Genomic DNA, 21,517 nt, shown 5'->3' on the forward strand with positions numbered 1-21,517 from the left:
TTTCAGATATGTTTATATTTATCTATTTAAAATGTAGGATTTTGGAGCAAGCTGTGGAAGGAGGCCCTGCTGCTTCTTATCGTGAAATTCTTTTTTTGTATTTGGAAACCACTTCTGTCTCAATCGCAACGGACCTGTGTGTCTTAAGTTGAAATTGTTCAAATCGTCGCATTCCCAGGGTGGTGTCAGACGTCCGACATATGTTAATTCATGATTTCTAATTGCCTTGACGATTTAGAGTAACTTGTCCACTTTGCTACACATGCAAAGCTAATTATGAGTAAAATAGCATATTTTCATGTATTCTTTACAATTCTCCCTTTTGTCCACAGTTACAGACATTCATCAACTTCTAATAATTCTTCTACTTCCCCAGGATCAATTCCCAATACAAGAAGCTGACTAGGAATAGTACTATCACTGAACTTGGTAATTAGAGTTCTGAGGCATGGAACAACACAACATCCAATCAATGTCATAACCAAGAACAAACAAATATCATAGCCATCTTGTTCATCCATTGTTTCTAACCTCCTGAAAATAACCAGTTAAAAATCCTCCATCTTGCACATATCCCTTTTCAATTGCATCCCATATTTGAGTCAGATTAGCTTTGGTGTGAGCAATGACACCACTGTCACCTGTCAGGCCCCACAATTACCTTCAACCAGATCCAATCTCCTTTATTCTCCACAGGTCCCTGTGGAGGATTGCCTTCTCGTTGTTGCACCTGGAACAAGAGTAAGGCTACCAATGCAGTTAGTAGCGAATAATAGGTAGTGTGTTGTTTTTGTCTGATAATTTAGGGGCGTCGCCCTTACGCCGTGGCAGCTGGATTGGGAAAAGTCCTTCCTGTGCAAAGTTCATGTGGGGAGAATCCCATCGACGAGTAAACGGAAGCCCTGATAGCCATTAAGGCAATTGGCAATGCCTGCACCCAGGTCAGTTTTGAGTCTGCACAAATTTTAGCCAGCTTCTCCTTTAGTGTCCGATTTGCTCTCCACCAGTCCTTGGGACTGTGGGTGATAAACCGAGCCAAATCTATGTTTACTGCCCATACTTTGACTCTAGCCAAATCTTCATTTTTAAAATGTGAACCATTGTCTGATCTGATTGATCTCGGAAACCCATGTCTAGGTATGAACTGATTGATCAGATAATTGCAAACTGATGCAGCATCTTCCTTCTTGGTAGGGATGCCCTCTACCCACTTTGTATAGCAATCCACAATGACCAGCAAGTACCTGTAGCCTTGTTCGGTTTTCTGGGCCCATGTCTGTGTAATCAATTACTAGCTCCTGAAAAGGAGCAGTTGGCACTGGATATGACCCCATTGTAGGGGTCATGCCTGGTTGCGCATTGTACTCCAGACATATCTTGCAGTTTTCCAATTGATGATTAATCAGTTCAGTTAGTCTGGGATGCCACCAGTGTTCTGACAATTTTTTCTGTCTGCCTTCTTGACAAATGAGCCATACCATGTGCTCCATCAATTATATGTGCCAATGCTGATGGTAAGCAGATTCTCCCATCAATAAATCTCTAAAGTCTGTCCATTTCTATTGCTCCATATTGTTTCCACACTGATTTCTCATATGCTCCTGCATCATCTTGCATGTCACACACATCCCACTTTGTTAATGTACGAGGTCTATTAGGAAAGTATCAGACCTTATTTTTAAAAAAAAAACATATGGATTTGAATCACGTGTGCTTGCGTGAGCCAACCTTGAACCTTCATGCACATGCGTGATTTTTTTTTTTACGCCTGTCGGTTGCGTCATTCGCCTGTGAGCAGGCTTTGAGTGAGGAGTGGTCTAGCCCTCTCGGCAGATTTTCATTGTCAGGGAAATGGCTGAGAGACTGCCGCTTTGCTTGATCAATTTTTTTTTTTGAAACTGAGGCACATCCATATGAACACCATTTGAGAAATTCAGGTGGTTTTTGGTCAAAATTTTATGGGCTTCAAAGCCATTAAGGGATGTTACCGTCCCTTTAAGGACGGCCCACAGCAGCTGTGGGGCGCGCCGCGCTCCAGCTGCCATCGACAGGCTGAGCGACCATTTCATTTCTAAACGGATGGCTCTGTGGATCCGTGACCATCGTGTGCAATTTCTCTGGTTATCACAAGAGCTGGACATCAACTATTTTAAGAGGAATGGACGCTTTGCGCGTCACGACGTCAAGCAAGACAAAGATCACCTCCGTTTCGGAGTGCCAGAAGGACAAGCTGGGACATGTCCAGCTCTCCACAATTTCTGATACTCACTCGACTGGTAAGCACTGAAAGGCTTGTCCTTCTGGCACTCCGAAACGGAGGTGTTCTTTCTCTCGCTTGACGTCGTGACACGCGAAGCGTCCATTCCTCTTTCCATGACAAACTCCTCATTAAAAGTGGAATGTGCCGTTCATTTCCAAACAGGACGCTGTGTTTTATCCGGGACGTCATCTGGACTACCACAGGAATTGTGAAAAGACGTGGACATCAGCACTTTTTTGGCAAATTGAGACAGACGTGCGGAGGAATTCCACGCGTTGCGGCACCCGCGACGTGCAAAGCAATGCCGTGATGAAGCGTCACAGAACATGTTCTGGCATGTCCAGGCTCGTCCACAATTTCTTGGATAATCACTCGACTGAAAAAACCACTGACAGCTGTCTGAACGCCATCTCAAAGCCGTCCTGTGAGACCAAAACGGAGGTGGTTTTGTGTCTGTCCAGCAGCGAATCCATCGTGATGCGCGAAGCCTCCACTCGGCTTTCCATGACAATCTGTTGTTAAAAGTGAAATCTGCAGGAAAATAGATGTCCAGCTCTTGTGATAACCAGAGAAATTGCACATGATGGTCACGGATCCACAGAGCGATCCGTTTAGAAATGAAATGGTCGCTCAGCCTGTCGATGGCAGCTGGAGTGCGGCGCGCCCCATAGCTGCTGTGGGCGGTCCTTAAAGGGACAGTAACATCCCTTAATGTCTTTAAAGCCCATAAAATTTTGACCAAAAACCACCTGAATTTCTCGAATGGTGTCCACATGGATGTGCCTCAGTTTCTAAAAAAAATTTGATCAAGCAAAGCGGCAGTCTCTCAGCCATTTCCCTGACAATGAAAATCCGCAGAGAGGGCTGGACCACTCCTTACTCAAAGCCTGCTCACAGGAGAATGAAGCAACCGACAGGCGTGAAAAAAATCACGCATGGGCATGAAGGTTCAAGGTTGGCTCACGCAAGCACACGTGATTCAAATCCATTTTTGTTTTTTAAATAAGGTCAGATACTTTTCTAACAGACCTCATATGTCCTTGCAACTCTGCTTCTTCCTCTTCTGAGTACATAATAGCCAGTTTGTTAGGTCCCATCATGGCTTCTGTCAGGTGAGTCACTGTCATAATGTTTTACAGGTTGTCCTGCTGCTGTCAAAGTCAGTCCTGTACCATCTTGCCATCTCATAGTGAACTACACCATAAGCATAGGCAGAGTCAGTGACTGTTTACATGCCGTCAATATTCGGGTTAAGGTCAATATTCCAGTTTGTGAATCATTAGGAATAACCCGTTTACATGCTTAAGCAAACAGTTACTCCTGTATACATGGTCACTGGTATCACTTGGAATATCCCCATCTAAACAGCGACGCAGGTCTTCCACCAGTGCTTAATTTGGTCTGCCGTTCGTGTGAATCCTGCTTCGTGTAAAACCCCTCACTACACACTTTATACACTTTTCTCAAACAGGCATTAACATTTTCTCACTTTTCTCTCCTGTGTAAACACTTTTTTCTTCTGGGCAAAAAGATTATAACAGACACACGCAGAACACAATGCGCGTGCTCTCCCTATACTCATACGGATGCGGGACCCTCAAAGAATCTAAGTCATGACCACAGAGCTCTGCCGCTGCAGTATACTGAGACCCTGGAGTGCTGTGGATTTTTTCCTGCAAGAAATCTATCCTTGCGGGCTGCCTCCACATCAAAACAGCGAGCGTAGTCTTTGGACCTGTTGCCAGAGTTGGCGCAGCTCCACACAGCAGAGAGGGGGGTGGTGTGAGTGGCCCGCTGCGGCGTTTACCAAGCCCACAGACTCAGAAAGCGCATCGGAGGTAGAGCAATCACGATGATGCCAACCGGTGCTGCGACCAGCCCACCTGATAAGGACGCAGAACACAATGCGCTGTTTACATCTGCTTCTGTGGTGTCCGGTGGGTTGCGCACGCCACGTACAAGTAGTTGCTGTACTCAAAAGACCAAGATTCCTTGTGGATAGGACATGCGCAGAACACAAAATAATGTTAATTTCTATGGGGATATCCTGATGCATGTTTATGACCTGATATTCCGGTTAGAAAAGGAGTAACCCAGGGGTCTTATTCAGATTTTTAAGAACCGGAATATGAGCTTCGGGTTTTTGCGGGTGTTGACATGGCCGTGCACAACCGGGTTATTGCTAATATTCCGGTTATGAAAGGGTTTTTGGCTGCATGTAAACGTAGTCAGTGTAGATCGCCACATTTTCACCTTTTGAATGTTTTAGCGCTTCAGCTAATGCATGTAATTCAAAAAATCTTTGGAGTTGAACCAACAAAGGAACATTAAAAAAGTTTGCCAGATCAATTACTGTGAAGAACTTATGTTTTGGCATCAGCAATGACAAAGCTGTGTATGGATTAGGAACAGGTAGGCACTTTGAATGTCATTAATACGTCTCAAATCATGCACCATGCGGTATTTGCCTGTTTGGTTTTGGAACAGGTAAAATAGGAGTGTTGTAGCCAGATTCAGTCTCTATCAAAACACCGGAGTCAATTAGCCCTTCAATGGTGGTCTTTATGCCTTGTGCAGCAGTGTCTGAAATGGGATACTGTGGAATCCGAACAGGTGGACCAGGTTTGACCTCAAACATAACAGGTGGCACATCAATACGGCCAACATCTGTTGGAGAGTTGACCCACAATTTGTAAGGCATGCTGTCCAACAGAGGTATGGTATTCCCATGGTCAGTTTGTTCGGCACCATGGTGTCGTTCCAAAAACTGTTTCTTTACAAAAATACACTATAGGACCAAGGAATGTAGTAGGCTTTCTGGGACGGTGAGTACTTGACTTGGGGCAACTGAGTTCTGCCAGGCCGTAGTTTATTTTAGTCTCTTTGTCATGGGACCCAATTCTTTTGCTTGGTCTCCAGAATGCAATGCAAGTGAGACATGAGGGTAAGAAACAGCAGAGTGCGCAACCCACTCGTTTTGTTCTGCATCTAGTTCCACCACTGCAACAACGCCTTCAGGACCAACAAACAACCCATCAGAGACAATGAATCAACATGTCTGATCAAGCTGCTCTTGAAATGCTTCATCATACACAAGGTCTGTCTGCCTGGTTTAATTTAGGGTGACATGAAAAGGGTCTGGTGGAGGAAATAAGGTGGAGAGACGTGATCCAGGGCTCCCAATTACAATAGAAAGTCAATATGGCTGTGGCAGATTCTGAACAAAGCAGTCCCCAATAGATCTCAGCATGTTCGTTGGGTGTAGTGGGTGCAGTGTCAGGTTGCAACATCATCCCTCCATTGAGCTGGGAGTGGCAGGGCAACACTTTGCCATTTCTCAGTCACTATAGTCCCAGCCTCTGAACAGGACACTTCTACACCACACTTTACCATGATGTCTCTTCCCAATGCATGAATCTCTAGCTTCCCATAGTCACATGAACTGGCAGTTTTTGGTATAGCTGCAGAATTCCCAGAGAACCCCTTGACCCTCACAGCAGTAGAGGATAGTGGAATATTAGTCAGCCTTGGTCAGCATGGAGTAGGTCACACCAGTGTCCACCATGAAATCCACTTCCCTGTTCAGACATGGTCAGGATGGGAGGGGCTAAGGCTCCCTGCGTAGGGTTCTCTAGGCCTCACTATTGAGGAAACTGACCTCCTTGTGGTGACCAGAAGGGATTGCCAGCTGATGGTGCCATCTCCTGTTGGGGTTGCTGTACATAATTCTGGGCAGCTTGTGAGCAGTTCTGAGCCCAGTGTCCTGGCTGACCACAGTTGTAGCACATGCCTGGCTGTGGTCCACCCTGACCTGTCCCTCTTCCCCTCATAAAACCTCCTCGCCCCCCCACGTCCTTTTTGCGAGTGGAAACAGGCTCTACCTTTTCCACCCCTATTTCGAATCATACCTGACGGCCATTGCTGTTGGCCGGGCCATGGAGGTGGTGGTACATAAGGTGGATATGGCCAGTTCTGTCCAAAGGCCCCAGCCACAGGTTGTAGCACTTGAGCCATCTGGAGCTGATCTGAGCCATTTTTATCCTTTTTGCTGATTTTGGCTTCAGCTTCTTTGAGTTGCATTTTGAGCAACTTCAGTTCAGTAAGTGTATCACATGTAACTTCCATCTATCAATCAGCATGACAGAAATCTCAGGTGTGTCGTCCAATTTAGTCTTTACAGGAGCAAGGAGACCAGAAAACACAGCCTGTTTAAGCAGTATCTGTGCACCAGCGTCACCTGTACCCGGATGTCGGCCAGTTAAGTCAAACCAGTGATTTACCGCTCATTGGATGAATCCTTCAGGGGACTCATCTTTTGGTGAGTAAGAGGCTGTGCCAGATGTTATATTGTAAGGGTATTTATCTGAGTGCAGCATAATACTCATGCCTTACATTATCAATTGGCATATCAGGAAATGTGTTTATTTTAGCTGCTTCTTCCAGTACCACGATTCCATTTCTGGATGCACAGGCTGCCACCAGAGCGCTCACATCACCCAATGCTAAATACATACCTCCTGTGAGGTCTTCCAATTGCCTGATCCAGGGGCCTACAGCCCCAGACAGGGGCGGCAGCCCATCCCCGACTGCAAACATCTCACGTGTTTTCCAGGCTTGATGGACCTGGCATCCTCCTACTCCAAACAATAGTGCATTCAGAGGAGTTTATGAATCAGATTCACTTAATGCAGTGTTTTTAGTCTTTTGTCTAGTCTAATTTCTGATACATTTTTTCATGTACTTTCTCCTCACGTTTTATTGTCTTGTCTGAGAAATTTATGCGAGTCAAGGTCAAGGAAGTCTCCCCCATAAATTCCACCTTCCCATCCTGTCAAGTCATATCTGTCATCATCACTTTCTGAATCCTCCTTCCTGCTTGTTTTTTCTTTCCATTTCCTTCAGACTGATGGACCCTGTGGAGTAGAGGATCTTATTGGGCCTCTAATAGATCCCGAGGTGCCCCTCAGGTCACCACCAGTATCTCCCTGGGGAGACGGTGGAGGACCCTCACTGCTGTCCTATCCTGGAGTCTCCACAGTCCATCAGTTCAGACTTAATCACTAGAACTGGAGCTTGGACAGGCTGTGGAGTCATTGGCAGTGTGCCATTTTGAATCACATTATTATAAGGTGGTGAGTCGATGTCTGTCAATGAAGGATAAATTCTCTGAACCACAGGTGCCATGTCACCCTTTAGAGGCAGTGGTATTTTCTCAGATTTGTTGTGTCAGATTTAGCCATATTAATTTCAATTTATTTTCATTTATATAGTGCCAAATCACAGAGTTGCCTCAAAGGGCTTCACACAGACCCCCAGAGCAACAGTGGTAAGGAAAAACTCCCTCTGAGGTAGAAACCTCAAGCAGACCAGACTCAAAGGGGTGACCCTCTGCTTGGGCCATGCTGCAAAACAATTCATGGACGAATATACAAGAAATGCAATTGGCGCACAGGACAGGAGGAGTGCCAACACAAACAACTCCCATCTCTGGATGGAGCTGCACCTTAAACTGAGAAAAAACAGAATCATGCATCAGAAAGACAAGAAATACTATATAATTTGCCAGCATTAAACAACAAGAAAAACAGAAATACTAAGGTGATTGCCGGCCGCTAGCCCTAAACTTCACTAAAAGACCCAGAATTTAGGTAAAGATGAGGCCGCGGCCCGCTCCAATTACTAATAAAATTAATTAAAAGTTCTTCTTTGTCTTTCGGCTGTTCCCGTTAGGGGTCGCCACAGCAGATCAATCGTTTCCATCTCACCCTGTCCTCTGTATCTTCCTCTGTCACACCACTCTCCATTACTTTGAACAGTTGACCCCAAATATTTAAACTCATCTACTTTCACCACTTCTACTCCTTGTAACTGCACTATTCCACTGGGCTCCCTCTCATTCACACACATGTACTCAGTCTTGCTTCTACTGACTTTCATTCCCTTCTCTCCAAAGCATATCTCCACTTCTCCAGACTAGACTCAACTTGCTCTCTACTCTCACTACAGATCACAATGTCATCTGCAAACATCATAGTCCATGGGGACTCCTGTCTGATCTCATCTGTCAACCTGTCCATCACCACTGCAAACAAGAAAGGACTCAGAGCTGATGCTTGGTGTAATCCCACCTCCACCTTGAATGAGTCTGTCATTCCGACTGCGCATCTCACCGCTGTCACACTATCCTTGTACATGTCCTGCACTACCCTAACGTACTTCTCTGCCACTCCAGACTTCCTCATACAATGCCACAACTCTTCTCTTGGCTCCCTATCATAAGCTTTTTCTAAGTCCACAAACACACAATGTAACTCTTTCTGTCCTTGTCTGTACTTTTCCAACAGTATTCTAAGAGCAAACATTGCATCTGTAGTGCTCTTTCTCGGATTGAAACCATATTGCTGCTCACAGATCTTCACCTGTTTTCTAAGCCTAGCTTCTACTACTCTTTCCCATAACTTCATGCTGTGGCTGATCAACTTTATGCCTCTGTAGTTGCAGCTCTGCACATCAGACTTGTTCTTGAAAATAGGAACCAGCACACTTCGTCTCCACTCCTCAGGCATCCTCTCACTTTCCAAGATTTTATTAAACAATCTGGTTAGAAACTCTACTGCCATCTCTCCTAGACATTTCCATGCCTCCATTGGAATGTCATCTGGACCAACTGCCTTTCCACTCTTCATCCTCTTCATAGCAGCCCTCACTTCATCCTTGCTAATCTCTTTTACTTCCTGATTTACTTCATTTTCTTTATTCATCAACTCTTCAAAATATTCCCTCCACCTTCTCAGCACACACTCCTCACTTGTCAGCACATTACCATGTGCATCTTTTACCACCCTAACCTGCTGCACATCCTTTCCAGCTCTGTTCCTTTGTCTGGCCAATCGGTACAAGTCCTTTTCTCCTTCCTTACTATTCAACTTCTTGTACAGCTCGCAATATGCCTTTTCCTTTGCTTTTGCCACTTCTCTTCTCGCCTTACGCCGCATCTCCTTGTACTCCTGTCTACTTTCTTCATCTCTCCGACTATCCCAAAACGTTTTCGCCAACCTCTTTCTCCTTATGCTTTCCTGGACCTCTTCATTCCACCAAGTCTCCTTGTCTTCCTTCCACTGTCCAGATGTCATACCCAGTACTGCCCTAGCTGTCTCCCTCACCACATCTGCAGTACTTTTCCAGTTGTCCAAAATTGCTTCCCCTCCAACTAGTGCTTCTCTCACCTGCTCGCTAAATTTCACACAACAGTCTTCATCTGATCCTTTGTTGAGCTCTCACTCTCTTCTTCTTCTTTACCTCTAAAGTCATCCTACAAACAACCATCCTATGCTGTCTAGTGACACTCTCTCCTGCTACCACCTTACAGTCTGTGATTTCTTTTAGCTTGCATCTCCTATAAAGAATGTAGTCCACCTGTGTGCTCCTCCCTTTTCTTAAAGTAGGTATTCACCACAGCCATTTCCATCCTTTTTGCAAAATCAACTACCATCTGTCCTTCCCCATTCCTATCCTTGATACCATATCTACCCATTACTTCCTCATCACCTCTGTTTCCTTCACCAACATGCCCATTGAAGTCTGCTCCTATCACCACTCTTTCATGCTTGGGCACACTCTCCACCACCTCATCTAACACACTCCAGAAATCTTCTTTCTCCTTCATCTCACAACCTACCTGTGGGGCATATGCACTGATGATATTCATCATCACCCCTTCAATTTCCAACTTCACACTCATCACCCTGTCAGACACTTGCTTAACCTCCAACACACTTTTAACATACTCTTCCTTTAAAATGACCCCAACACCATTTCTCTTCCTGTCCTTGCCATGGTACAACAACTTGTACCCACCGCCGATGCTTCTGCTCTTACTTCCCTTCCACTTGGTCTCTTGCACACACAATATGTCTACCTTTCTCCTCTCCATCATATCAGCCAGCTCTCTCCCTTTACCAGTCATACTACCAACATTCAAAGTCCCCACTCTCATTTCCACCCTTCTAGTTTTCTTCTTCTGCCGCTGTTCTTGGCAACGTTTTCCTCCTCTTCTTCGTCGTCTTCGCCCAGCAATAGCCCAATTTCCACCGGCACCCTGTTGGGCAATAGCACCAGTGGCGGACGTTGTTAACCCGGGCCGCGACCGATCCGGTATGGGAATTCGATTCTGAGTCTGCATAGTTGGGTTGGCTTGTTTTACGCCGGATGCCCTTCCTGACGCAACCCTCCTCATTTATCCGGGCTTGGGACCAGCACTCAGAATGTACTGGCTGCACACCCCATGTGGCTGAGTTAATAAAATGAATTGGAGTAAAAAGCGTAAAACAAAACTGTACCAGTATACTAGCCATATGAAAGGGAAAAGTGCGTCTTAAGTCTGGACTTGAAAGCCTCCACAGAATCTGACTGTTTTATTGATGCAGGGAGATGATTCCACAGAACGGGCACGACAAGAGAAAGCTCTGTGACCCGCAGACTTATTCACCTTAGGGACACAACGTAGTCCTGCACCATGAGAACGTAAAGCCCGGGCCAGTACATAAGGTTTAATTAGGTCAGCTAGGTAGGAGGGTGCGAGTCCATGAATAATTTTATAGGTTAGTAGCAGAACCTTAAAATCTGATCTCACTGGGACAGGAAGCCAGTGAAGGGATGCCAAAATGGGTGTAATGTGGCCGAACTTTCTGCTTCATGTCAAAAGTCTGGCTGCAGCATTTTGAACCAATTGGAGACCCCTAATGCTAGACTGCGGTCAACCAGAAAATAGAACATTGCAGTAGTCCAATCTAGAAGAGAGAAATGCATGGATCAGGGTCTCAGCATCAGCCATAGACAGGATGGGACAAATCTTCACTATATTTCACAGGTGGCAGAAAGCAGTCCTAGTAATATTTCTAATGTGGAGGGCAAAGGACAATGAAGGATCAATAATTACCCCAAGGTTCCTCACTTTGTCAGTGTGATGTATGACACACGAGCCAAGTCTGAACGTTAACTGGTCAAATTGATGTCGATGTCTCACTGCACCCAGAATCATTTCAGTCTTAGAGTTTAAAAGTGGGAAGTTTCTAGACATCCAACTTCTCACTGCTGCAAGGCAATCTTCTAAGGATTTTATGTGAACGAGATTACCAGCAGTTATTGGCATGTATAACTGAGTATCATCTGCATAGCAGTGAAAGGTAATCCCAAAACACCGCAATATGTGCCCAACAGTGATGCCTGTAACGCGTTACTCTAATCTGACCACTTTTTTAGTAACGAGTAATCTAACGCGTTAATCTTTCCAAATCAGTAATCAGATTAAAGTTACTTCTCCAAGTCACTGTGCGTTACTATTTTGCATTGTGGGTCGACAGCATTAAACTTGGCCTGTGGGAGGTTGGGGTTCGACTGAACTGCCCACTTTAAGCGAGCTGTGAGCTTTTCATCCGCGGTTTTCTGCAGCAGCTACGACTCGTCCTCACCTCTTAAAGCACAGTGACAACAGCACACCTGCACTGAGCTTTACAAAGACATTTTTATGCTTTTTTTTTCTCCTTTATTTAGAATTCTGAGCTGATTCACTCCGTATCTGCTGCTAAAAACAGCTGATCCTCCGCGTCAACAGCTAACACTATTTTCCACTCAAATGCACCTAAACTCTCTTTCTGAGGACCACATGATGTGAAAATGCAATAAAACTTTATTACCTGTAAATCTGGTCATGTTTTCTGCATAAATAAATGTTATCGATTCTTTGTGCTCAAACGCCAAAGCAGGGGCAAATCCAGAGGGAATGGGGGCGTGGGGCAAGGATGTGCCCCCCTACAACACCCCTAGATTAAAGGTCCAGTTTTGAAGCCTTTTTTTACTACAACTACTAATACTACTTAAAATAATAATAATTTCGACAAGTAAAATGTTTAGAGAGAATTTAAATGTTAGAAAAAGTGTTAGAATTAATTTAATAGTTACATTTATAAACAATGTAGGTTAGAAAATGCAAGTTTTACTGTTACAGTGCTGTCAACAGTTAAATATGAGGTCAAGAAAGAGGTCTTTATTTTACTTTTTATAAAACAAGTATTTTTCATTTAAGCCAAGAAAGGGTGACTATAAAATGAGTTTTGGCAAAACAGGTATCATTGTCATGTTGAGGTGGCAGAGGGTTGTTGTCAGCAGCTGGGGAAAGTAACTAAAAAAGTAACTAGTAATCTAACTTAGTTACTTTTCCAATTGAGTAATCAGTAAAGTAACTAAGTTACCTTTTCAAGGACTAATCAGTAATTGGATTACTTTTTCAAAGTAACTGTGGCAACACTGGTGCCCAAGCGGTGCTATATAAAGGGAGAAAAGCAGGGGGCCTAAGACAGACCCCTGTGGAACCCCAAATTTCATGTCACTAAGGTTAGAGGTAGTGTTACTGTACAAAACAGTGAGAACGACTGGTCAAGTATGACATCAGCCACGCAAGGGCACTCCCAGTAATCCCAAAATCATTTTCCAGCAGCAACAGAACCATAGTGGTGTCCGAATCCATTGTAAGCAGAAGATCATTCACCACTTTAGTGAGAGCCGTCTCTGTGGAATGATATTTTCTAAAAGCAGACTGCAGTGGCTCAAAGAGATTATTCTCAGTAAGATAGTTTATGAGCTGCCATGACACCACATTTTCCAGAACTTTAGAGAAAAAAGAGATTTGATATCGGCCGATAATTTGTCAATACACTAGGGTCAAGATTAGGTTTCTTAAGTAATGGTTTAATTACTGCAGATTTGAAACATTTAGGAACAGATCCAGAAGTTAGAGATGAATAATTTCCAGCACATTCGGCCCAAGAGTGGGCCACAGGTCCTTAAACAGTTTTGTTGGTATAGGATCAAATAAACAGGCTGTGCTTTTTGTTGACAGTGAGTTTTGTCAGCATGCCTAATGAGATACTGTCAAATTCTGTAAATCTAGGTAATACCTCAGTAGTGGCGCCCACATCAATAGCAGGGTGTAGTGGCTGGATTAAGGCATGCAAGGATATGTTTAACCTGATGTCTTCTATTTTCTTCCCAAAGTAATCCAGGAAATCTTGCGCTGTAAAAGGAGAGCGAACTACAGGTGGTTGTCCATGCAAAAGTGTTGCCACTGTGTCAAACAAGAACTTTGAGTTTTGCCTGTTTTTGTTGATCAAATCAGAGTAGTAAGTCCGCTTTGTAGCCAATAATGCATGCTTATAGTCTAAGATAGCATTACGCCATGCAAGGTGGAATACTTCTAATTTTGAACAAAGCCATTTCTGTTCTAGACCTCTTGCTTTATGCTTGAGGTCACACAGATAATCATTGAACCACTATGACTGATTTGGGGGAGTGCGGTTTTAACACAGGGGGGTGCAATCATGTCGAGTGTAGTTTTGAGCACTGAGTTAGAAGCTAGAAGTAGGATCAACCTGTTGTAAACATGGATGAGACATTGCTTGCTTAAATGAATTATGACAGTTATTAACATGATAGTTTTGGAATGCGCTTATTATGCTGAACAAGATGATATATGATTTGGGATGCTTTGATGAAGGGACCAAAAGTATTTGGACAATTGGCACTTATGCACTTATTAAGAAATGATGCATTGTTGGTATCATGTGAAAGATCTTACTCTGATGATGATGGTGTATTTACATTCAAGGATTCATGGACTGGAGAAGCTTTATTGTCATTTTAAGAATTCTCTGTTGGTCATTTTTCATCTGAGCCACAGTTTCTTCCCAGGATTAACAGGCACAAAGCTGTATTACAGCATTGTGATAATGAATATGATTTTTCTCAGCTGTTTTGCACACATTTTGGTCTTGATTTTAAACAGGTCCTTATTTTCTTCATTCAATTTTTGTACTTCTAATTTATTTATTTATTTATTTATTTTAATAGAGCTACTCTGTACTGGTGTTCAAAGGCAGTCAGCATTTTTTGACAAGTACTGAGAGCTCATTTCAGGCCATTTTAGCTCTTCTCCTCCCTGCATGTCACTGAGAATTGTCTCTAAAATTTTTTCTTCTGGTTTACGATTTTTCTGTTCTACAGATTTCGAATGTCTTGAAAGTGGACCAAAGGTCCATAAATGATCTTGGTTCAGGCATTGTCAATTTTAGTGTTATATCACTGATACGGAGACACACAAACTACTTTCGGAAACACGAAAAATTTTACAGTTGCCAATAATGTCCCTCTTGTGCTTACGTGGCCTCAGATCAAGATCAATGATCAAGGTTCGACTACAGTCGTGCAATGGGGAGAACCACTGATTGCAGCGGATCAATTCTGGGTGTTACTTCACAATCTTGATCTGGTTTTAACAAAGGGAACAGTCCGACAGTTCAACCACCCACAATAAATACCCACAGAAACTCCTCAGTGAGCCCTTTATTGTTTCAGGAATCTTCAGTCATGGAGCAATGTTGAATTCTTCTCTGGTACCTCTCAACACAACACTCTTCGGTACCAAGGGGACTTATCACTGAGGAGCGAACCATCCCAGCACAAAGTACCACCAGAAAATACAAACCCAAACAAAATAGCAATTACGTCACACAGAACCAATGGATCAAATACTTGTTCTGTATTAGTTCTTCTGAAGCTAATTATAATTAAATATATAAAACTAATTATATATAATAATTCTATTATAATGAATTATTGTGCACCTTATTACTCTATTTCAGAATTGTTTTTGAGACATACAAACATTTAAGACAGACGCGTCAGAGATCACACACACTCAGCTTTGTGATGAAACCTGATTGGCACCTTTAATGAGGGATCACACACCCTCCTTCCAGGATCGAACACCTGGGTATCAGGGATCCCACACCCTGCTTTGAATTCGGTACTAATAACTTTTTGTGATTTGATCTGATCTGCTGTAAAACATATTTTAAGCACGAGCAAGATGTCTGCTTTTCTTCAAAACCACAATTTTTGGAAATGGCCAGTAGGACAATTTTGTTAAAGGTTTGTCCTTACCTTTGTGTTGGGTACCCTTTAAAGTGGTGTTTAGAGAAATTAGGACGCCTTCAAGTCCGGGAGAGGTCTCTGTCGACGTTCTTTAAAAGTTTTGAAAAACAGATATAAAAGCAGGTTAAATCAGAGAATATGGTAAAATTATATAATTCTACTTGCCACTGCCCCACGTTGGGTGGCAATTTTGTTGGGGGAAAAAACAAAAATAACCTTTTCTCAAAACACAAAGTCTCAGGTTTCCCTTCATGAGTCCATGGGCAATGGAAATAGAATACAGACAACAATACGAGGTCTGTCAATAAAGTATAGGTCCTTTTTATTTTTTTCAAAAACTATATGGATTTCATTCATATGTTTTTACGTCAGACATGCTTGAACCCGTGTGCACGTGTGAGTTTTTCCACGCCTGTCGGTGACGTCATTCGCCTGTGAGCACTCCTTGTGGGAGGAGTCGTCCAGCCCCTCATCGGAATTCCTTTGTCTGAGAAGTTGCTGAGAGACTGGCGCTTTGTTTGAACAAAATTTTTTCTAAACCTGTGAGACACATCGAAGTGGACACGGTTCGAAAAATTAAGCTGGTTTTCTGTGAAATTTTTAACGGCTGATAAGAGATTTTGAGGTGATACTGTCGCTTTAAGGACTTCCCACGGAGCGAGACGTCGCGCAGCACTCCCAGGCGCCATCGTCAGCCTGTTTCAAGCTGAAAACCTCCACATTTCAGGCTCTATTGATCCAGGACGTCGTGAGAGAACAGAAGTTTCAGAAGAAGTCGGTTTCAGCATTTTATCCGGATATTCCACTGTTAAAGGAGTTTTTTTTTTTAATGAAAGACGTGCGGGTGGATTGCAGCGTCGGCTCGCAGCCGCCGCGACGCTCCACCACAGGAAAAACACTTCCATTGGAAGCCTTAAGGACAAGTTGGAACATGTCCAGCTGTTAAACAATTTCTCATATACTCACTCCACTGAAAGCCATCAAAAGCCGCCTGGATTTTACAAATGGTTATCAACACGGAGGTGTTTTCCTGTGCCACCGCGCCGGCTGCATCCCGACGCGCGGACCCGTCCGCACGTCTTTCATTAAATAAATCTCCTTTAACAGTGGAATATCCGGATAAAATGCTGAAACCGACTTCTTCTGAAACTTCTCTGTTCTCTCACGACGTCCTGGATCAATTGTTTGTTCAAACAAAGCGCCAGTCTCAGCAACTTCTCAGACAAAGGAATTCCGACGAGGGGCTGGACGACTCCTCCCACAAGGAGTGCTCACAGGCGAATGACGTCACCGACAGGCGTGGAAAAACTCACACATGCGCATGAGGGTTCAAGCATGTCTGACGTAAAAACATATGAATGAAATCCATATAGTTTTTGAAAAAAATAAAAAGGACCTATACTTTATTTACAGCCCTCGTAATTTGAATTCAAGTTAATCCTATCAGGTTTATTAAAACAGCAGAGCAGATCAGTCATCAAAAATCATTCATCTTTGCGCAAAAATGGGTTCAGAATGCATACACATCTTTAATCTTCTTTGTCTTTCGGCTGTTCCCGTTAGGGGTCGCCACAGATCAATCGTTTCCATCTCACCATGTCCTCTGTATCTTCCTCTGTCTCACCAACCACCTGCATGTCCTCCCTCAGCACATCCATAAACCTCCTTGTACATGTCCTGCACTACCCTAACATACGTCTCTGCCACTCCAGACTTCCTCATACAATACCACAGCTCTTCTCTTGGCACCCTATCATAAATTTTTTCTAAGTCCACAAACACAGAATGTAACTTTATGGCGTTCTCTGTACTTCAACAGTATTCTCAGTGCAAACGTTGCATCTGTAGTGCTCTTTCTCGGCATGAAACCATATTGCTGCTCACAGATCTTCACCTGTTTTCTAAACCTAGCTTCTACTAGTCTTTCCCACAACTTCATGTGGTGGCTGACCACCTTTATGCCTCTGTAGTTATTGCAACTCTGCACATCAGCCTTGTTCTTGAAAATAAAACCAGCACACTTCATCTCCACTCCTCAGGCATCCTCTCACTTTCCAAGATTTTATTAAATCTTGTTAGAAGCTCTACTGCCATCTCTCCTAGACATTTCCATGCCTCGACTGGAATGTCATCTAGACCAACTGCCTTTCCACTCTTCATAGCAGCCCTCACTTCTTCCTTACTAATCTCTTGAACTTCCTGACTTACTCTCACCACATCATCCAGCCTTTTCTCTCGCTCATTTTCTTCATTCATCAGCTCTTCAAAATATTCCCTCCACCTTCTCAGCACACACTCACTTGTCAGCACATTACCATGTGCATCTTTTACCACCCTAACCTGCTGCACATCCTTTCCAGCTCTGTCCCTTTGTCTGGCCAGTCTGTACAAGTACTTTTCTCCTTCCTTACTATTCAACTTCTTGTACAGCTCACAATGCCTTTTCCTTCACTTTTGCCACTTCTCTTTTCGCCTTACACCGCATCTCCTTGCACTCCTGTCTACTTTCTTCATCACTCCGACCATCCCAAAACCTTTTTTCACCAACCTCTTTCTCCTTATGCTTTCCTGGACTTCCCTCATTCCACCACCAAGTCTCCTTGTCTTCCTTCCACTGTCCAGATGTCATACCCAGTACTGTCCTAGCTGTCTCCCTTGCCACATCTGCAGTACTTTTCCAGTTGTCTAAAATTGCTTCTCCAACCAGAGCTTCTCTCACCTGTTCACTAAATTTCAATCTTCCTCCTTCAGCTTCCACCATCTGATCCTTTGTTGAGCTCTCACTTTCTTCTTTACCTCTAAAGTCATCCTATAAACAACCATCCTATGCTGTCTTTCGACACTCTCCTGCCACCACCTTAGTTTGATTTCTTTTAGCTTGCATCTCCTATAAAGAATGTAGTCCATCTGTGTGCACCTCCCTCCACTCTTATGTTACCCTGTGCTCCTCCCTTTTCTTAAAGTATTCACCACAGCCATTTCCAACCTTTTTGCAAAATCAACTACCATCTGTCCTTCCCCATTCCTATCCTTGATAACATATCTAACAATTACTTCATCACCACTGTTCCCTTCACCAACATGCCCATTAAAGTCTGCTCCTATCACCACTCTTTCATGCTTGCGCACACTCTCCACCACCTCATCTAACACACTCCAGAAATCTTTCTCCATCTCACAACCTACCTGTGGGGCATATGCAGTGATAGTATTAATCAGCCCTTCAATTTCCGACTTCACACTCATCACCCTGTCAGACACTCGCTTAACCGCCAACACACTTGACATACTCCTTTAAAATGACCCCAACACCATTTCTCTTCCTTTCCTCAACATGGTACAACAACTTGTATCCACCGCTGATGCTCCCGCTCTTATTTTCCTTCCACTTGGTCTCTTGCACACACAATATGTCTACCTTTCTCCTCTCCATCATATCAGCCAGCTCTCTCCCTTTACCAGTCATACTACCAACATTCAAAGTCCCCATTCTCATTTCCACCCTTCTACTTTTTTTTTCTTCTCCCATTGTTTTGGAAATTTTCTGTTCTTCGTCGTCTTCGCCCACCAGTAGCCCAATTTCCACCGGCACGCTGTTGGGCAACAGCACCGGTGGCAGATGTTGTTAACCCAGGCCGCGACAGATCCAGGATAGAAATTTGATTCTTAGTCCTTACCACTGTTGCTCTGGGGGTTGGTAAGGTTGGAACTTACCTATGTGAAGCACTTTGAGGCAACTCTGTTGTGATTTGGTGCTATATAAATGGAAATAAATTGAAAACTGAATAGTTGGGTTGGCTTGTTTTATGCCGGATGCCCTTCCTGACGCCACCCTCCTCATTTATCTGAGGAGGGTGGCACTGTTAATCCTTAATCGTCCAACGTTGTGATGGGAACTGATTTGACAATTGCCCTGGGTGCAGAGGTTTGCAAGCACATAAACCCCCACTTTCTGCCTTTGTGGCAAAATGTAACTAATAATGTAAAATAGTGTTGAAGAACCACCGTTTTCAGCTCTGTGAGAACAGGTCCATGTGTTTCTCCATACACTTTCAAGGTTGCCTCCCTGATAACAAATAACTCAGTCATTGTTCTCCCTGTGGAAGCAAAGTTCTTTCAGTCAAAATATGAGATCACTCACATTTTACAGAATGCAGAAGCAGCAATTAATTTTGAACAATAGTCATTCAACTGTTCATTAATGATCAGCATAGTTCAAACAAATGTACAAGCCATTTTTGATTATAAACAGAGGCAACAATATTATTTGCAGTTCACATCTTGACCTCATGACCTTTGAACATATCATGAAACATCATGTCAGGTATTAGTCATGACTTTATTAAAAATGGTCAATGTCTGACAGGTTTTAAAACCAACATGTTACACCCTACTTAAGCATATGTTATTTATGAAAACCTTAAACCAAAACACTTTACTGATTTGAGAGTCAACAAATCTGTCAGCAGTTCAATATGTTAAATACAATTCATCATAAGCACATATTTCAATCATTAATCAAACAGTATAATATTGTATCATTTCAAAACCATCATAAATCAACTGAATGCCTATCAAAGCATAGGCATACACATTTTCATTCATTTGACATCATGATAAAAACCAAGTATACACTCTATTCAGCTTCACTCATTCAATACAATATCTAGTTCATTTAAACCTACATTATGTCCATACTTCTAAACGTTACTTTTTGAAAATGAACACAAAACCTTTTATTCAGTGTGGTAACTTTTAGCATTGTTAGCATGCAAAGCTAATTATGAGAAAAATAGCATATTTTCATTTATTCTTTACACTCACCCCTTTTGTTGAAATCACAGCCAATCAGTGCTGAGCTTGTCCGCTTCCAGTCCTGACCACTCAGCCCATATATGATCTAGAAATTTTGACTATATTTTCATTTGAAGACATCCATTACATAAAGGGCTAATTCTGTCTGTCTGGGATAAACTCCCAAACTATAATATGTAGCCCTAAAAACTATATATTCTGAATCTTTGTTTCATGGGGAACAAACTGGTACCATTTTTTAAAAAGTGGAATGTAACCAAAACAATTTATGCTTTAATCTATTCTCTTTATCTGTTTACCTTTTATGGTATTACTGGGCAACTGGTTCAAGCTGCCCTGGTTGCCCAGGTCTATAGACCTTCAATCATGGAGTTACTGGGCAACCAGGGCCATCTATATGTATTCAACATCTGTGATATGAATGTTATGTCTTCTGGCCATCTATAAACATATACATCCTGAGGATGTCATCAAGAAAGCCTGAGTACAAAAAGTATAAAGCAGTCAGAATTCTAATTTTGATTAAAGTTCCCCATGTCGTGAGTATTCAGAATATACGAGGTCTATTAGAAAAGAAACCGACAGTTTTATAAAAAAACTATATGGATTTGAATCACGTGCGATTACACCAGACATGCTTGAACCCTCGTGCGCATGCGTGTTTTTTCACGCGTTGGTGACGTCATTCGCCTGTGGGCAGGCTTTGAGTGAGCACTGCTCCAGCACTCTCGGCTGAAATCCTTTGTCTGAGACGGCGCGCGTTGCTTTATCAAAATTTTTTCAGGACCTGTGAGGGATATCCGAGTGGTCACTATTCGAGAAATTCTGCTGGTTTTCGGTGAAAAGTTTAACGGCTGATGAGAGGTTGTGGAGTTTCTTTCGCTTTAAGGACAGCTCACAAAGCGGATCGGCATGGTCGGAGGTGGCATCCGTCTGGCTGTTTCAAGCTGAAAACATACTAATTTAAGGCTCTGTTCACCCAGGATGTTGTCAGAGAACAGAAGTTTCAGAAGAAGTCGGCATGAGGAGTTTATGTGGACATTCCACTGTTAAAGGAGATTTTGTAATGAAAGAACGTACGGGCAAATTCGCTGAGTCGGTTCCGTGACACCGCTGCAAATCTGTCTGCGCCGCGACAGGAAAAACACCTCCGTGTTGAAAACCATTTGTAAAATTCAGGCGGCTTTTGATGGCTTTCAAGGAGTATCTGAGAAATTGAAACTGGACATGTTCCAACTTGTCCGTTAAGGTTTCCAATGGAGGTGTTTTTCCTGTCGCAACCCCCCGTGGTCAGGTCCGGCCCGACATGCGAATCTACCCGCTCGTTCTTTCATTACAAAATCTCCTTTAACACTGGAATGTCCACATAAACTCCTCATGCCAACCTCTTCTGAAACTTCTCTGTTCTCTGACGACGACCTGGGTGAACAGAGCCTGAAATGTGGAAGTTTTCAG

General features: G+C 43.2%; 1 long non-coding RNA gene across 1 annotated transcript; it reads right to left on the reverse strand.

Annotated features, from left to right (window-relative positions):
• Positions 1–10,030: 10,030 nt before the first annotated feature.
• Positions 10,031–18,669, reverse strand: LOC117512877. The gene is made up of 3 exons (XR_004561406.1): positions 18,538–18,669; positions 16,944–16,947; positions 10,031–10,046 (listed from the first exon to the last, which is right to left on the reverse strand). It is a non-coding gene; the product is annotated as an uncharacterized LOC117512877 (long non-coding RNA).
• Between the last annotated feature and the right edge of the window lie 2,848 nt (positions 18,670–21,517).

The sequence above is a fragment of the Thalassophryne amazonica genome, chromosome 6, assembly GCF_902500255.1.
Source record: "Thalassophryne amazonica chromosome 6, fThaAma1.1, whole genome shotgun sequence".
Lineage (NCBI taxonomy): Eukaryota > Metazoa > Chordata > Actinopteri > Batrachoidiformes > Batrachoididae > Thalassophryne > Thalassophryne amazonica.